This window comes from Oryx dammah, unplaced genomic scaffold, assembly GCF_014754425.2.
Source record: "Oryx dammah isolate SB20612 unplaced genomic scaffold, SCBI_Odam_1.1 HiC_scaffold_11, whole genome shotgun sequence".
In the NCBI taxonomy this organism is placed as follows: Eukaryota; Metazoa; Chordata; class Mammalia; order Artiodactyla; family Bovidae; genus Oryx; species Oryx dammah.
This window is the reverse complement of record NW_024070195.1, coordinates 19,844,961-19,860,927: the sequence shown is the minus strand read 5'-3', so window position 1 is coordinate 19,860,927 and position 15,967 is coordinate 19,844,961. Positions and strand designations below refer to the sequence as shown.

Below are 15,967 nucleotides of genomic sequence, written 5' to 3'. Positions count from 1 at the left end.
CAATGAAACTAGCAGATTTGGTTCTTTCAAGGGTTTTTTTTTTTTTTTTTTTCTTTTTTAAAGGCAGACAATCAGAAGAATATCTTTTTATAAAACATGGGCTTTACAGGTTCAATAGAAACACAACGAATCTAATGCAACTGGAAAGGAATCCAGTTTCAAGGTAGTTCTCTCCAAAACTCGCCTTGCAGTGGGCTGAAGGAAGCCTCACTAGTCTATTCTTAAGTGAAATCTCTAAAAATAATTTTGAAGGAGACACAAACTACCAAAATACATGCTGTATTTAGTCATGAAAACTTCTTTAGTATTCTATCCACTTTGTGCACAACCTTGATAGGCAGAAGGATCAAAAAGTAGATTGGGATATAATTTCCAGCCAATTCACTTACATAGTCACAGATAAATAGGAAAGTACTTTAAAAATGCATAGCATGGAGATGTCTTCCAATATTTTTCTCTGACTCTTGATTAGATTTATAAGAGAATTTGTGGGCAAAAATAATCTGGATCAAGTTTCTCCATTTTGCTTTTATAATGAATACCAAATACATGCAAAACATAATAATTTCAAATATATCATAATTTTTAAATATATATAAGAAATATGGAATTACATATAAGAATACATATATGTAATAGATAGCAAAGATAGAAACTCATTTACAAACTGATGCCTAACTATAAATGGCCATTCAACTCAATCTAATTTTATAGACATATTGAGAAACATACAAAATCATCATTAGGATTTCTGATGGTTGACATTAATCAAAGGAACCAGTTTGCCTTTCTTGGTCTAGCTTTGCAATGCCTCAAAACCTAGCCTATGAAATTTGAATATCAGAAGCATGCATTCTAATGCATTTTCATTGCTTTATTTCATATGCTCTTTACAAGAGAATATAACTTCCATTGCATTTCGCATAAAATTCTTTATATTTGACATTTGTGAGTTCTAAATTTCTGCCATGTTTGGACAAGGCTGATGGCCTTTTGCTAAAATTTGCAGGGTTTGCAATCAGGCTGGTTTCTACAATTGGTGTTAAGAATACAACCTGATTTTATATGTTTCTTCTGATGGATGAACTCTTACCATCTCTTTCACGAGAAAGAATAAATATGGGTTTAAGTATAACAAGAAAAAAAGGAATTTTATTTCTATATATTTTTCTTTCTTTTCTTTGTAATCATTTCTTCCTTAACAGTTTAATGGACAATATGGACTTGCTGAATCTTACTGGCTTATTCCTATGGTTCTATTACATATAAACTAAAATAAGAGGAATATAAGAATGCACTCTAATTATCCACCTAAGTGTACATTTAGGAACACATATTGTATGTTTCTCGAGAAACATGGTTTTATGCACCCTTGCCTCCTCCTCCTCACACCTGTTGGTTAGATGAATTGAATCCTGGAAAAAAAAAAAATCTGGTTTTACCATCCAGATTTACATTTACTCTCTTCTGTTTTTGGACCAAAATAAAAGGGCTACTTTTCTCAAACTATTTCTTAGTCCTCATTTACCGTTCCTGGACATTTATCAGTGCCTAAGTATTTTCTGATCAGAGAAATCACAAAGTGCCCAACAAATAAAGGGGATCAACAGTGGAAGCGGAAGAGGTACATACGCCAAATGGATCCTTCACAAATCAACTTATGATTAACACTGCCAACCATTACTTTAGGCCCAGACAAAATTACTTTGTCTTTAAAAGTGAATTTTAAGAGTAATAAGCAATTTTCAATGTTCAAATCTGCAGGAAATATGAGGAACAAAGTGTTAAACCCTTTCAGTGTTATTTAGAAGGAAGACTCTAAACATAGACTTATTCTGACATCGTAAATATCAATAAATCCTCATCGTGGCAGACAGTGAATGAAATGAATGGCTCTATTCTCAAAGCATCTAAAAAAAAGCAGCACAATACCTATATTGCTTGAAAATCTTACTCATTTGATCCAGTTTTTATAATAGATTTATACCTATTCTCCATGTAATTCAATACCCACTTTTACTATAAGGATTACTGTTAGAACCTTATAAACACCACCACATATTTTTCCTGTTAAACTCATATTTAACACATAATTCTTAGACATACTAATTTTTTTAAATGACAGTTGTCTCTATCATCAGAAAAATAGGATGGAGTAGTTTCTGTGTTTATTTTACTAAGTTTGTGCAAAGAATAATTAAAAACAAAACAAAACAAAACACTCTCACTCCAAGCTCAAGAATCCTGAATTACTTCTCTTTACCTTGAGGTTAAAAAGAAAAATTTTTTAAGTTGTAAAGTAGATCAGTAAAATTTTTCTGTTACAAGAAGGTATTATGATGGCAATTTTCTACTAATCTGGGAAACAAGTAATATGACAAGAATTAGAAATTTAAACCCTAGAAGTCTAAGTACTTATGGCTTATTTTTTAAAAACATGAATGGAATAAGCACTTTTCTCCTTTTCAATGTTCATACCCTCTTCATCAACACTCTGCTTGCATTCAGGCACATTCCTGAGAATATTTTTAAATTCACTGCCTGTTTTGCTAAGCTGAACCATCTTGTAAAATCCAATCTTGTCTCTAAATTGCTGCCTGTTTTATTCAGGATCCACAGATGGATGACGACACTACAGTCTCCTGGGAGATCAGCCAGGCAGCACGGAAGCAAATGGAGCACAAGACTGTAAACTAATACAGCCAGAATCTGCAGAGCCACCAAAAAATACTTACACTTGTACAGCAGAGAGTCTCCATGCAGCAAAAAGAAAGGGAAAAAAATATGAATGGAAGAGAGATAAAGCAGCAGCATTACAAGGGGGAGGGAGAGACACCGTACACAAACAGAAAAGCTACACAGAAAGCCTTCATAGCAGAGGAATGAGGCAAGAATGAAGCCAAACTATCATTAGTGTAAGGCTAGCTTTGCATAAGCATAGCTTTTCATAAGCTCTTCATAACATAATTACAGCTTGAAAACTGCAGAAAAGTTTTAGAAATATTACCTCTTGCTAAGTGCGTGCAAAATGCCATCTACCAACGCTGTAAGGTATTAATCCCATTTGGGAAATGGAGACATCATCTCTCCAAAGGCATAAGGTGGACAGAATGCTGGATGAACATTAGCAAACGCCATGCAGGGTTTGGTTCTTAAGCCACAGGGCTGGTCTCAGCAACAAGGTGGGGACAGTGTGCCCTCAGGTATGTGAAAACCTCCCTTCTTGGGGGTGTCCTTATGTCATTATATCCTGCCCACGGTGAGGCAGCAACTTTGAGTTCTCTCTCCCCCTCAGTCACCAAAGCATTTTAGGCAAGAATCTGATGCCAGGGTCTCACACAGTTACCTACCTAAAGTGTCATTAACATTGACAGTACCTTATACCTTAGTGTGAATTTAGGTCACTTTACATTTCACAGTAACTCTCTCAAACAATTTTAAAATCTCATTGGTCATCATCACTAACAGTCATTAGGGCATCTTAGCATTCTGAAATTTTATAAAAGAATTTTTAGAAACGTAACAAAACACCAAAAGTCCTGTTGCAGCACGTCAGGCTTTATGAAAACAACATATAAAGATGGGAGGAATCTTTTCCAAATTTACTGAAAACACCTAGTCCATCAACCCAGGGCTCACTTTTTTCCTTCAAGTTCATTATTCTGTGTTTGTCAGTTGTTTTCAACATGCAGCTGGATGAAAATACAAGACTCCTGAACTTGCAAATGCACACAGTTGGGTGGCACACAAAAAGCTCCCCATAACCACCACCATTATTATTATCACCATCAGTATTATTTATCAGAAAGGCTTCCATCAGCAAGATCCCAAAAAAGTCTCAATCCTCAGACTTCTGATTTCATATTTCGTTAGGCTGCTGTTGCTACTGCTGCTAAGTCGCTTCAGTCGTGTCCGACTCTGTGTGACCCCACAGACGGCAGCCCACCAGGCTCCCCCGTCCCTGGGATTCTCCAGGCAAGAACACTGGAGTGGGTTGCCATTTCCTTCTCCAATGCATGAAAGTGAAGTCACTCAGTCGTGTCTGACTCTTTGCGACCCCATAGACTGCAGCCTACCAGGCTCCTCCATCCATGGGATTTTCCAGGCAAGAGTACTGGAGTGGGGTGCCATTGCCTTCTCTGTGTCTTAACTATACATCCCCTCAAAAGCTTCCTAACAGGCGTGACACTGGATACATACGTACAAGAGTTATAGCTGATGGTTAAGCCCCATAAGTAATTTTAGACTTCCTCTGTGTGAAAGGTTAATTCAACACGACAAGTGCTCTGTCCCAGTTATCCCCCTAAAGATCATTATAAGTGAAGGTGAGGAACCTTTCAATTGGTTCAACTTCTAAAATGACAGGCAAGCAAAAAAATGTTTCTATGAAGAGGGAAACCATAGCAACAGACATGTCAGCTTTTCAAAGGAATAAAAATCATTAGTTCTCCACTCCTTCTGCATAGCTTTTGGAACTCATTTACCTGTACTGACTTCAGTGTCTCCCCATCAGGGCAAGGGGAAGACTAGTGAGCACAGAGAGGTCACCCTGCCCAAGAGCACATCTCACGCTCAAGGTGCTGTCATCCGAGAACTAAACTCGAATCATGGAACCCATGGCCAAAGGGGAACTGTGGCCAAGGTTCTGGCAAACACAGACCTAGTTTTCTAGTTTGTGAAATAAACAATTGTGAGGATTAAATAAGATGATGAATATAAAGTGTTTAGCATGTAGCCTGGCATATAAGTGGCAGTCAATGCCCCCCACGCTTCAATAACTGGCAGAGATTATGAATGTTAGTAACAGTAACATTTTTTCATTCTTCTATTCCCAAGGAGAAAAACTGAGGGGAGAGGGAGCACTCCTAAGTACTACACTTATAACAGCAAAAGCTGGGAACAATCTAAACGCCTGTTAAGCAAATGCAAGCCAATTTCATGACACTGACTTTCTGGAAGAATTCAGGTCAATTGTTTCACAGACTCTCCCACATTCAATATTTGTCTGGTTGTTCCCCATAATTAGATTCAGGTAGATGATTTTTTTTTTTTTAAACACAAATCCCAGATGAATGATCCTGGAAATGACTGAATGACGACAGGTGGTACCCAGGTCAAGTTGTTCCGCTGTTGGTGACACAATTTGATCACTTCAGTAGGGCGGGAACCTCCCGACTCCTCCACTATCAAGGTATCTTGTCCCTTGGTATTTTGTAAAGGTACTTTGTCTCTTGATAATTAATATTAATTCTACAAGGTGATACTTTCAGTTTATGCGGATGAGCCCATTTGCAAACCCCACTGACACACCTGGCCTGAATGAAGGAATACAAAGGGAGCTATAAAATTGTCACTTTCTACTTTTAACATTATTCCTACATTTTAGGTGCCATTCCTCTGTAAGCATCCAATCTCCCTTTTCTAAATCCTCTGTACCATCCCCTCTTCTTTTCTTAGTATTATTATACACTTAGCATTTGGGTTTTCTTTTTTTTTTAATTAATTCAAAGTATCCTAAACTATTACTGTCATTATTTTTGTTGCAGGGAGTGTCCCAGCAGAAGCCGTTTTGATCTGGATTTTGTGTCCTTTGCAGTGATTTGGGTTTAGAGCCACTCCTTGCTTTTTGATTCAAGATAGCCTAGTGTCATCCTGTGCTTTCCGGTGCACTTTAAAAATGGATAAGGGTAATCCCTATTTAATGAACTAGATTATAATAATTAAGTATTTCCTACCAGATTGTCAGATGCATCAATGTTCAGGGAACCCAAACTCAGTCATTATTAATATATACCTTCAAACATCTAACCAAACAGTATCATCACGTCTGTGGTTTAAAAAGCAATTTTTATGCATGCCTACTTGTTCAAGTTTGAGGCAGTATAAAATCTTACTGAGAAAATGAGATACCTAATCCTTCCTATGATGACTGCTGGAGAGCAGCAATCTTTAATATCTAGGAAGAGTAGGTATACAGAAGCCATAACTCTGAGAGAACGGCAATAAATCAATGGACAAAAGGAGGAAGGATGTGTAGAGATTTACTGAGGCGCCACGTTTCCTACTGAACGTGGTATTAAATCCAGCTATTCACATCACACTCATTAACTTTTATATCCCGAATTTCATTTCATATAAAAGTTAAAATGGCCTCATGATGTTAAAAACAATTCAGGGAGCTGTACTGATGAGAAACTGCTGTGAAGATGATAGTCAAGGACTATTTTTAAATGAACATGGTTCATTTCCTTATTTTCTAGATCTGCACAATTTTTTTTTCAATATAAGAAAATTAAATCTTTATCTTTTGTCATGTTTTCTCCCAGAAATAGGAAACAACCTCACTTTTTATTCACTTAACTAATCTTACAACTGATGGGAAAGTGAAATTTCACACTTGAATGTTTTCCTTAGAAAATGGATATAATTTGATACATTTTTCTTAAGAGTAGGCCAAAGAATGAAACCACCTGGTACCAATTTAAAGCAAATCTCTTACCTGGAGACCAAGTGTTAGCGCTGATGGGCACAGAAGCACAGTGCTTATTAACACAAGCATCTGGTACGTGCCCCTTGTAGCATTATAAGAGAGAAAGTGGGAAAATACCTTAAGTACTTAATTGCACACGTTAACCATAATGTTATTCCAATAGTCATAAAAAGCTGAATAATATTTTTAAATGATCTTTATTGTAAAAGAATAAACTATGGGGGAAAATTCCACTGAGTATTATACTTAAAAGAGGTATTTTAAGTTTAGATTTTTGGAAAATCCACATCATAATGGAAGGGAAGAATGAGGAAGACAGGAGAAAAATGTTCTCCTTCAGAACGGATACCAGCTCAGTGACATCATGATGAATAATCAAATTAAGCTTAAAATGCTTAATGTAATGCATTTGCTCTGTACACAGAACATCAGCTCCAGGTAGATGACAAAAATAGTTAACACCAAGTCCAACCACAAACCAGGTTAAATCCTACAACAATTTGCCTGGCTGCTTTAAAAAACCTGAGTCAGGTAACCTCCAGTAGCACCAGGCAAAAAGAATGAATGGTGGTTTTAGAGGAGGATCTCAAACCCTGAGAGGATTCTGACTGGAGGGCTGTAGTAATCAATCAGTAATCAGGAAGTCTGGTTCTCATGGATCTCATGGATGGATGGATGGGTAGAAGGAAGGAAACTCTTAACCCTTCAAATTTAAATAGAACTTCAGGTAAAGAAGACTTATTACCACTCAAACTCTGAAAAATCTGTTCTGGCTTGGAACATGCTTAGTTTAGCTACTTTGATTACCATCCCTTCTGAATGGATTCTCGAAGTAACACTCTCTAAATCGCAGATCCATTATTTTGAAATGCAGTCATATGTGGAGCATGGAAGTTAAATTTTTGGTCTCATTTCCAAGTGTGATTTTCAATATGAAGTGCAGAATGATTTTCTTCAGCACACACAGAGACATATATATATTTAAACCACAGTTTGGGAACACATCTACACCCGTGGTGGATTCATGTCAATGTATAGCAAAACCAATACAGAATTGTAAAGTAAAATAAAAAATAAATAAAAAAAATAAAAGTTCAAAAAAAAAAAAAAAAGAATAGGCTTGTGATAAAGGTTTCCCCTCAGTCCTGAGATGAGAAATCCTTCATATCAAATTCCAGCAGTGACAGTGGTTTCCCCTGAGGTACGTTTAGGGAAACTGAGAACTTGGATAGGGCTCCCTGATAGCTCAGTTGGTAAAGAATTTGCCTGCAATGCAGGAGACCCAGGTTCAATTTCTGGGTCAGGAAGATCCACTGGAGAAGGGAATGGCTACCCACTCCAGTATTCTTGGGCTTTCCCTGTGGCTCAGCTGGTAAAGAATCCACCTGCAATGCGAGAGACCTGGGTTTGATCCCTGGGTCAGGAGATCCCCTGCAGAAGGGAAAGGCTTCCCCACTCCAGTATTCTGGCCTGGATAATTTCATGGACTATTCATGGGGCCGCAAAGAGTTGGACATGACTGAGTGACTTTCACTTTTCACTTTCCTTTCTGAATTTCTACACATGAGCTAAAGAATGAAGATTAACTCATGCCAACCCCAATTAGTGTTTCTAAACTATCACTAGAATAATTAAGAGATTTAGAGTAAGTCACTGAGGCTCTCAAGTCTAGCCAACTTCTACTTAGATGATCCAAAGTCTGAGGCTGAGTTCTGTGCTCCTTTTCCTTCCTTACCCACCTTAGATTTTGTCACTTCTGTCATTCCCAGATTTCAGCCCGAAACATTCCATCCCACTCATTCCCTCCTTAGCAAGCCTTGATTTTCAGGAGGTATTTGGCTAACCCTCCAATTTTCCTAGTCAAGACAGAAAACTGTCCACTTGAAAGTTAAGGCCAGCAGCATGGTCTGAGTAGGCAGGACTGAACTGATGGTGATCATGTAACTGTTCTCTGTATGCTGCTTCCAGAAGCAGAAGCCCTCTTTTCTTTTTGCTGCTTGTTCCCATCAGTTCAGACACCTACAGCTCTAGTCATTGCTTGCCCTAGTGTTTGAAGAGGTGTGGATTTGCCACCAAACACTAGAATCCCTCCCAGTTCACTAAGAGGAAAAAAATAAAACCCTGGACAGACTAGCCTGCAGTCAGAGACACCAAACACTGAACTCTCTCTTGGTGCAAACTCTCCATGAAAAGGCTCTTCCCCAACACAACCCTCCCTGGACCTTTCCTTCTAGTGACCTGGTCTATCCCAAAGACCAGGGCTGCAGCAGAGAGGGTGAGGGCTTGCAAACTGTGATCATTTGGAGTTGAGCCCTCCACTCTGACTACCCTTAAACAAGCAGGATGATATGGGGCAAGTGTAATAATATCTCTAAGCTCTGAGATTCTCACCTGAAAAATGGGTTAAAACAGTTAACCGGATGTGGCTGCCAAGACAAAGCACAGTGCGTGACACAGTAGGTACATGGTTTTCTCCTTGTTTTTCTATATAGTCTTCAGAGAGCTTGGATCGCTGATGCAACCTATTACATTCTCAATAACAGAACCTGAGAGGTTCTGTGCTGTTTTAGATAGACAGTGGACATACAGCTGAGATGACCAATAGCCAGATGAGTATACATGTCTGCAGCTCATGGTAAATTGAGGTAAATGTCATGAATGTAGGAAAAGAAAAGTGCTTACAGAGCTGAAGGGGCAGTGATCAGCTGAGGGACAGTGTCTGGTGAGTGCCTCTGTGCCAAGGCTGTGCGTGGCTCACCTACCAACTCAGCCCTGGCTACTGAGGCCTAGAGACACCTCTAGGACTCCCTAGTGGACATCTCAGCCAGCGCCTTCAGACACTTCATCCTCAACACGATCAAAACAGAACTCACTAATGTCTTTTCCACCAAAATCTGCCCTTCCTCCCACATGTCTCACTTTCAGTATTGCCTTAAAAATAAATACATAATATATTAACAAGTAAACCCTTAGCAAGCTCCATAAGGCTCTTTACAATATGGCTTCCAGCTGCCTCATGTCTCCTCTCTGCCACCCTCTCTTCCCATCGTACCATAATCCCACAATAGTTCCTCAAATCGTGATGCTGTCTACTCACTCTGAGACTGTGTGTGTGTTCTTCTGTCTGCTAAATTTACTTACCCATTTTCCTCCCAGCCAACTTCTTCAAATACCATCTCTTATTATATCATCAGTTACTAAGGGCCTATTATGTGCCAAGCATGATGCTTAGAAATTCCTCCTGGAAACCTTCCTTGACAACACCCCTCCCCCAAGCTGGGCAGGGCACCAGTTTTCTGTGCTTCCATAGCAACCTGCACATCCCTATCAGAGCCCTTTCCTACCATATCTCACATTTCCCTGTATTAATGGAAAGCCACCTCAATCCTGGAGAAAGAAATGGCAACCCACTCCAGTACTTTTGCTTGGAAAATCCCATGGATGGAGGAGCCTGGTAGGCTACAGTCCATGGGGTCGCCAAGAGTCGGACACGACTGAGCGACTTCACTTCACCTCAGTCCAAAAGGGAGCTGAGGCTTATGCAGAACAGCCAGTTGGGTTTTTTTGTAGTTGTTTTGCTTTTATTTCTTGGCTGTAGCAGCATACGGGATCTTAGTTCCCTGACCAGAGATTGAACCTGTGCCCCCTGCAATGGAAGCACAGATTCTTAGTCACTGGACCACCAGGGAGGCTCCATGTTTTTAATAAGTAAACTAGGATAAAGAAAGGAGAAAATGAAGCCAGAATTAAGGCTGAATACAACAACCTATACTTCCTTAGGCTCAGAACCCTTTTAAATAGGTCAATGCACACTGGGCTCTGAGCCTCTCAACTTACAGAGCAAAAGGCAGGCACAAGTCATAGCAAAACTCACTGTGTCTAGGCAACACAGCAAACTAATGGCTCTGGGTTTTCACTCCTCTTGACAAAGACCTGCAATTTCCTCTGCATAGATGTGCAACAAGGTATCAGGGGATGAAACTGAACAGTGCCCACAACAGTGGTACAGATGGTATAAAGAGCACATAAGGTAATGGGTTTTATAGGGGTATTTATTAAAGCTGCCCTTCATGAAAGTCACTGACATGATTCGGAAGCACCACAGTAAAAGCAATGCTGTAAGACGCAAAACAATAGGAAACAAAGGGGCTGAGTCTACTTTACAGAGACCCTCCAAGGCACCACACCTGTATCTCTGTGCAGGCCCTTCTAGACCTCAGGCCTAAAGGGAAGAGATCTAGAATGTGCTTCTGGCATTTCCTCAAAGGGTTGTCCAAAAAAAAAAAAACAACTACTAGAAACTTTAAGGAATGTATATTTTAGCTGGATTATACAGATAGCTCAGTTGGGAAAGAATCTGCCTGCAATGCAGGAGACCCAGGTTCAATTCCTGGGTCGGGAAGATCCCCTGGAGAAGGAAATGGCAACCCACTCCTGTATTCTTGCCTGGAGAATCCCATGGACAGAAGAGCCTGGCAGACTACAGTTCATGCGGTCACAAGAGTCAGACACAACTTAGTGACTAAACCACCACCACCACTACCACAAATGGTATCACAGTGCTGAAATTTAAAATCTGGAAATTAAGAGGTTTTCATACATTGCTTTCTAGTAGTTAAAAAGCTAAGCCTCCATTTCCCCAAAGTGGTATCACTATGAAAAGGACATGACAGAATAAAGTAAAATTATAAAAGGAAACAATTAGGACTTCAACGACCTTCTGTGCACAACATCAGAGCAACTAATTTTAAATGAGATATTGACTTAATAGTCTGTGCTTGGCAACACTGCTAATCGATTAGTTCAATTAACAACTGTAGGTACATGAAAATGAGGTGATTTGTTTAAAAACAAAATGGCATGTTGACCAAGACAAACGGATGTTCACTGAATTTTAATCTATGCTAAAAAGCTTAAAATTATATATGGATATTTGAGGCTGAATTTGTTAAGGGAAAATAATTGCTATTTTGTCACTGGAGCAAGGATTCACAAGATGTATTCTGTAACAATGCAAGCCTTTTAAAATTGTTTTCCTAGGAAAGAGCAGTAAGCAGACTACCTGTTCCTCTGTATGAATATATTTTGATTTAAAACGGGTATGACACTCATTAAAATAATTGAAAGAAGCACATACAATTAGTGAGCTAGTTCTGCCTAAGGAGAAGACACTGGCTCTTCACCACTGGGCACATCATCTGAAACCTAAAACTTCTGCAGTGTTTTAAGGTAGGAAACTATATATGGCGACAAATCAAATATGTAGAGATTGCCAATCAGTAGAAGGAGAACTGCATCCCTTAATACTCCCAAAGGCCAATGACAACACAGTTGAAAGATATGATGGGGAGTAGTGATTTCCTAAGAAGGCCTGATGGCAGGAAAAGAACAGATGGTCAATGGACAATAAAGATTCTAAATAAATACACATTTCAGCTTAACACACAAGGCGTGTGTGCTGAAATGATAAGGTGCGTATAGGAAAACTAATTAATCACTGTCACCAACAAAATTACACATGGAGAGGCACAGAATGTTCAAGGTAAGCCAAAAGTGCACAGATTCATTTCTCACAATGGGATAACAATTGAGAGTCAGATTTTTGACACAGTTGTTTCCAGTAATGTTTAAAAATTATAAGCTTACATTTATGGTGAAATGACACACATTTTTCACTGTTTCTGTTCACATATTAATTTAATATAGAATCAGTAAGCAGATATTTTGCATAAAACAATGGAGTCTATTTAAATCTAGCTTGGAACTTAATTCTGATTTGTGAGAAATATAGATATGAAATCAATATATAGATTATAGCAGATTGGTTGAACGTGCAATCCCACACGGCCTGCTTCAGGGTGACCTTAGATCACCTCGACCAAGTTAATGTTTTCATGCCTAAGTTTCCTCATCTGTTAAACAGAAGATATTAACACCACCTATCATTCAGAGGTTGTCATGAGAATTAAGCTGGCTACTATTAATAAAGAATTCAGTGCCTAGCATATCACAGGTGCTAGCTAAGTGCAAAATAAATAAATAGGATGATTTTTCAAGCCATGTGATTCTCAACCCCGGAGTTAAAGGGTTATCAGAATCTCTGGGACTATGAGAATGGACACAGGTTGAAAAATTCTGCAAATTATTCTGGAGTTCTTGTTCTACCCGTCCCTCCTCCCCACCAGGTAAACTAAATTACCTCTTCATTTCTTTCTAGTTAAAAGGAAAAAAATGAATGATTTGGAGACTGAGTTTTAAGAAATGATTCTTCTTTCTGCCATTTTGTTTAAACAGCCTTTTTCTTCAATTTTATGAAGTTAAGGTTGATTAGAAGCTCTCAGTCATCCTCCCCACAGATAACAGGCCTCATCAAGTCATTCAATCTCTCCTATTTCAGCCCTCAAAGTGTAAGTTTAATAGGTGTTCACTAAGTGAAGAACTTCCTTCTAAGAGATCAATCATTGCGTCCATCTCCAAAGAAGACAATCCTTAAACGATAATATGCATTTCAATGTTTAATTTACAGCTCTGAACCTTCCCAAGTGTGATGATAACTCTTGGTTCTTTAAAGAGACTTACACACTGAAATGGAATTGACTTTTGGACCAGGGAGAAATGGAAGAAAACATCAAGATATCCAGGAAGGTGGGGGTGGGGGTGGGGGGGGAAGAGCGAGAGATGCCCAGAATCTCCACTATGTCTGTTAAAGAAATGTTCAAAAATAGATGTAGGAGATATCACGAACATCACAAACAGAAAATGCCAGGATCTGTTAACTATAAGCAGAAGGCTGGTGATGAGTCAGTTACTTTGGAATGTCCTAGGGGAAGTATCTCAGGGCTGTGGGCTCCAAACAAACATTTTAGGTAATAAAGTTACAGCATCTCCCAGAGTAGTCACATTCAACAGTGCTCTAGCTCCGTGTGTGGTACAATTTCTACCTGCCAGGGACGGATAATTCCATGGGGGAAGCTTGTAGGCATGCACTTAGATGCTTCTGAGAATTTTCTATCCAAGTTTTTCTTGTGTCCCAACTTCCTGGATCACTTAAGATCTATCTAAATGCTGCCAAAGAAAATGTATAGGCTCATTTAGAAAAGCATCACCAATTCAATGTCTCCACCTTTACAGTACATACTTTATTACGATTATTTTTTTTTAGTGGCCCTACACAAGGATCACAACTTGAAATATTGGGTAGTAGATGTCAATGAGAAACAAAAATGATTTGTTTCTTTAATTATGAAAGGAGGAAGTGCAAACAATTTAAAAAGGTAATTCTCATGCTCTACTCTTTTCCAATCAGCTGTGAGTTTGTACCACTCACAGGTTCAGGGTAAGAATTCCAGTGCTTAGCAAGTTGATTTTCTTTAGAATACTGATCGTTGTGCCTGGGGTAATTGCCACTGTGAAAACGGGAGTCTCTTTGGGTGGCTTAGACCCAAAGGTTAGGTTGAGAGTAGAAAGGAAATCTTCACAGCACAAAATCCATTGACTTGCACTTTCTACACAAAAATATTCTTTTTCATTAAACAACAACATTAAACTTAGCTCTGGTTTTTGGCTACTTACCAATTCATTAGCCTTGTTAAAATAATGATTAAAGACATAATTTTTAGAACTGGAAAAAAATGCTATTTTTATGGCTTAAAAATTCTGCCCAAGTATTTGTTATCTTTATAGAGAGCTCTGCCTTGTCTCAACATGATACTCCACACCACAGGCCCTGTTTCTGGTCCTAGGATTCAACAGGCACTTATGTCAGGAATAGCCCTAACTGCTGGCCTCCCAGCCACCTGAATCAAGAAAATACCGCCCTTCTGACTTGGATCATCCTTAGAGTGAAGGACAAAGAGATCTCTATCTACTTCTGCCTCTTTCTGTGTCATGGCAACCAGACTGTTCTTAGAAAATGAAAGCAACTCAGCAGGGCTGGGTATGCCTTGCCCTATGGTCCTCATGGTGGTCACGCATCCGGGGTGCTTTTTTTTTTTTAAAGTACAAACAAATTTCCAGTTGTAAGTCCTGGTTATAAAAAGTAGAGCATAGTGACTATGGTTAACAATACTGAATTGCATATTTGAAAGTTGCTAACAGAATAGATTGTAAAAGTTCTCATCATAAGGAAAAAAATTATAACTATATATGAAGATGATGTCAACTAAACCTGTGATAATCATCCCACAATATATATATATTGAATCATTAGATTGTATGCCTAAAGCTAATACAATGTTAAATCAATTGTATCTCAATAAAATTAAATTTTAAAAAATGACCCTATTTCCCCACCCACTTTACTTAAGGAGAACAACTCCTTTTCCTTTCAAGTAACAAAAGCAAATTAGTCAATCAAACAAAAACCAAACTTATACAATTGAAAACCATCCTTACAGGAGCTAAGCCAATCTTTCTTAACCAATACTTCATCATCCAAAACCGCATAACTTCTAAACTCAACAAAACACATTTTACTAACTCATGTTTCCTATACCCCTTTCCAACTCACACAGAACCAGATAATTTTGGCTGGAAACATGATATGTAGAGTTAATTTTTAATTCAAATATTTTCCTATTACTCCTTTCCTTTTAGGGTTAGCCTAAGCCGGGAAATCCCATGGACAGAGAAGCCTGGCAGGCTGCAGTCTATGGTGTCCCAAAAGAGTCAGACATGACTAAACAACGGCAAAGAGCTTTCTAGAATAATTACCCTATGATAACATAGTGTCTATTGCCTCAAAATGTAAACAAAATTTAAAATGCTTATTAAATTTACATTTTATAACATACTAGACCAAGCAACTTTTAAAAAACTTGGTGTAATTCCCTCCACATAGACTAAATATATTTATATATTTATACAGTTAAATGGAAAATTATTTATCATCTTTAGTTATACTAGAATGTTACTTGAAATCTAAGATATATTTTAGGCTTTCTTTGCCAGTCTCCTTGTATATCATAAGGTTTTATCTGGAGGGCATTTAACTATTTTATTCACAGATTTTAAAAGATGATAACAATAGTTTATATGGAAGCCCAGGTGGCTCAGTGGTAAAGAATTTGCCTGTCAATGCAGAAGAGCCAGGTTCAATCTCTGGGTCGGGAAGATCCCGTAGAGAAGGAAATGGCAACCCACTCGAGAATTATTGTCTGGAAGGTCCCATGGACAGAGGAGAGGAGTCTGGTGAGCTGCAGTCCATGGGGCCACAAAGAGTCAGACATGACTGAAGCAACTTAGCATGCACGTGATTCCTTTACGATGGCTATGTTGAAAAATTACTAAAATCAGAAGCTGATGTAGAAACATTTGAGCACATAAGTAGACCAAACCTAGCCTCACCAACACCCTCTTGGATTATAAGAAATTACTAAAAATGAGTATTTTAGTAAAACATAAAAACACTAAATATGGAGAGTGAAAACAATACTGAATACAGAGGTATATACAACTATTTGAATGGTAAAATGAGAA

General features: G+C 38.4%; 1 protein-coding gene across 5 annotated transcripts in view; it reads right to left on the bottom strand.

Moving 5' to 3' along the window:
* The window catches only part of CARMIL1 (capping protein regulator and myosin 1 linker 1), a 307,355-nt gene that overhangs the window by 29,704 nt on the left and 261,684 nt on the right, over positions 1–15,967 (bottom strand). The window lies entirely within an intron of this gene.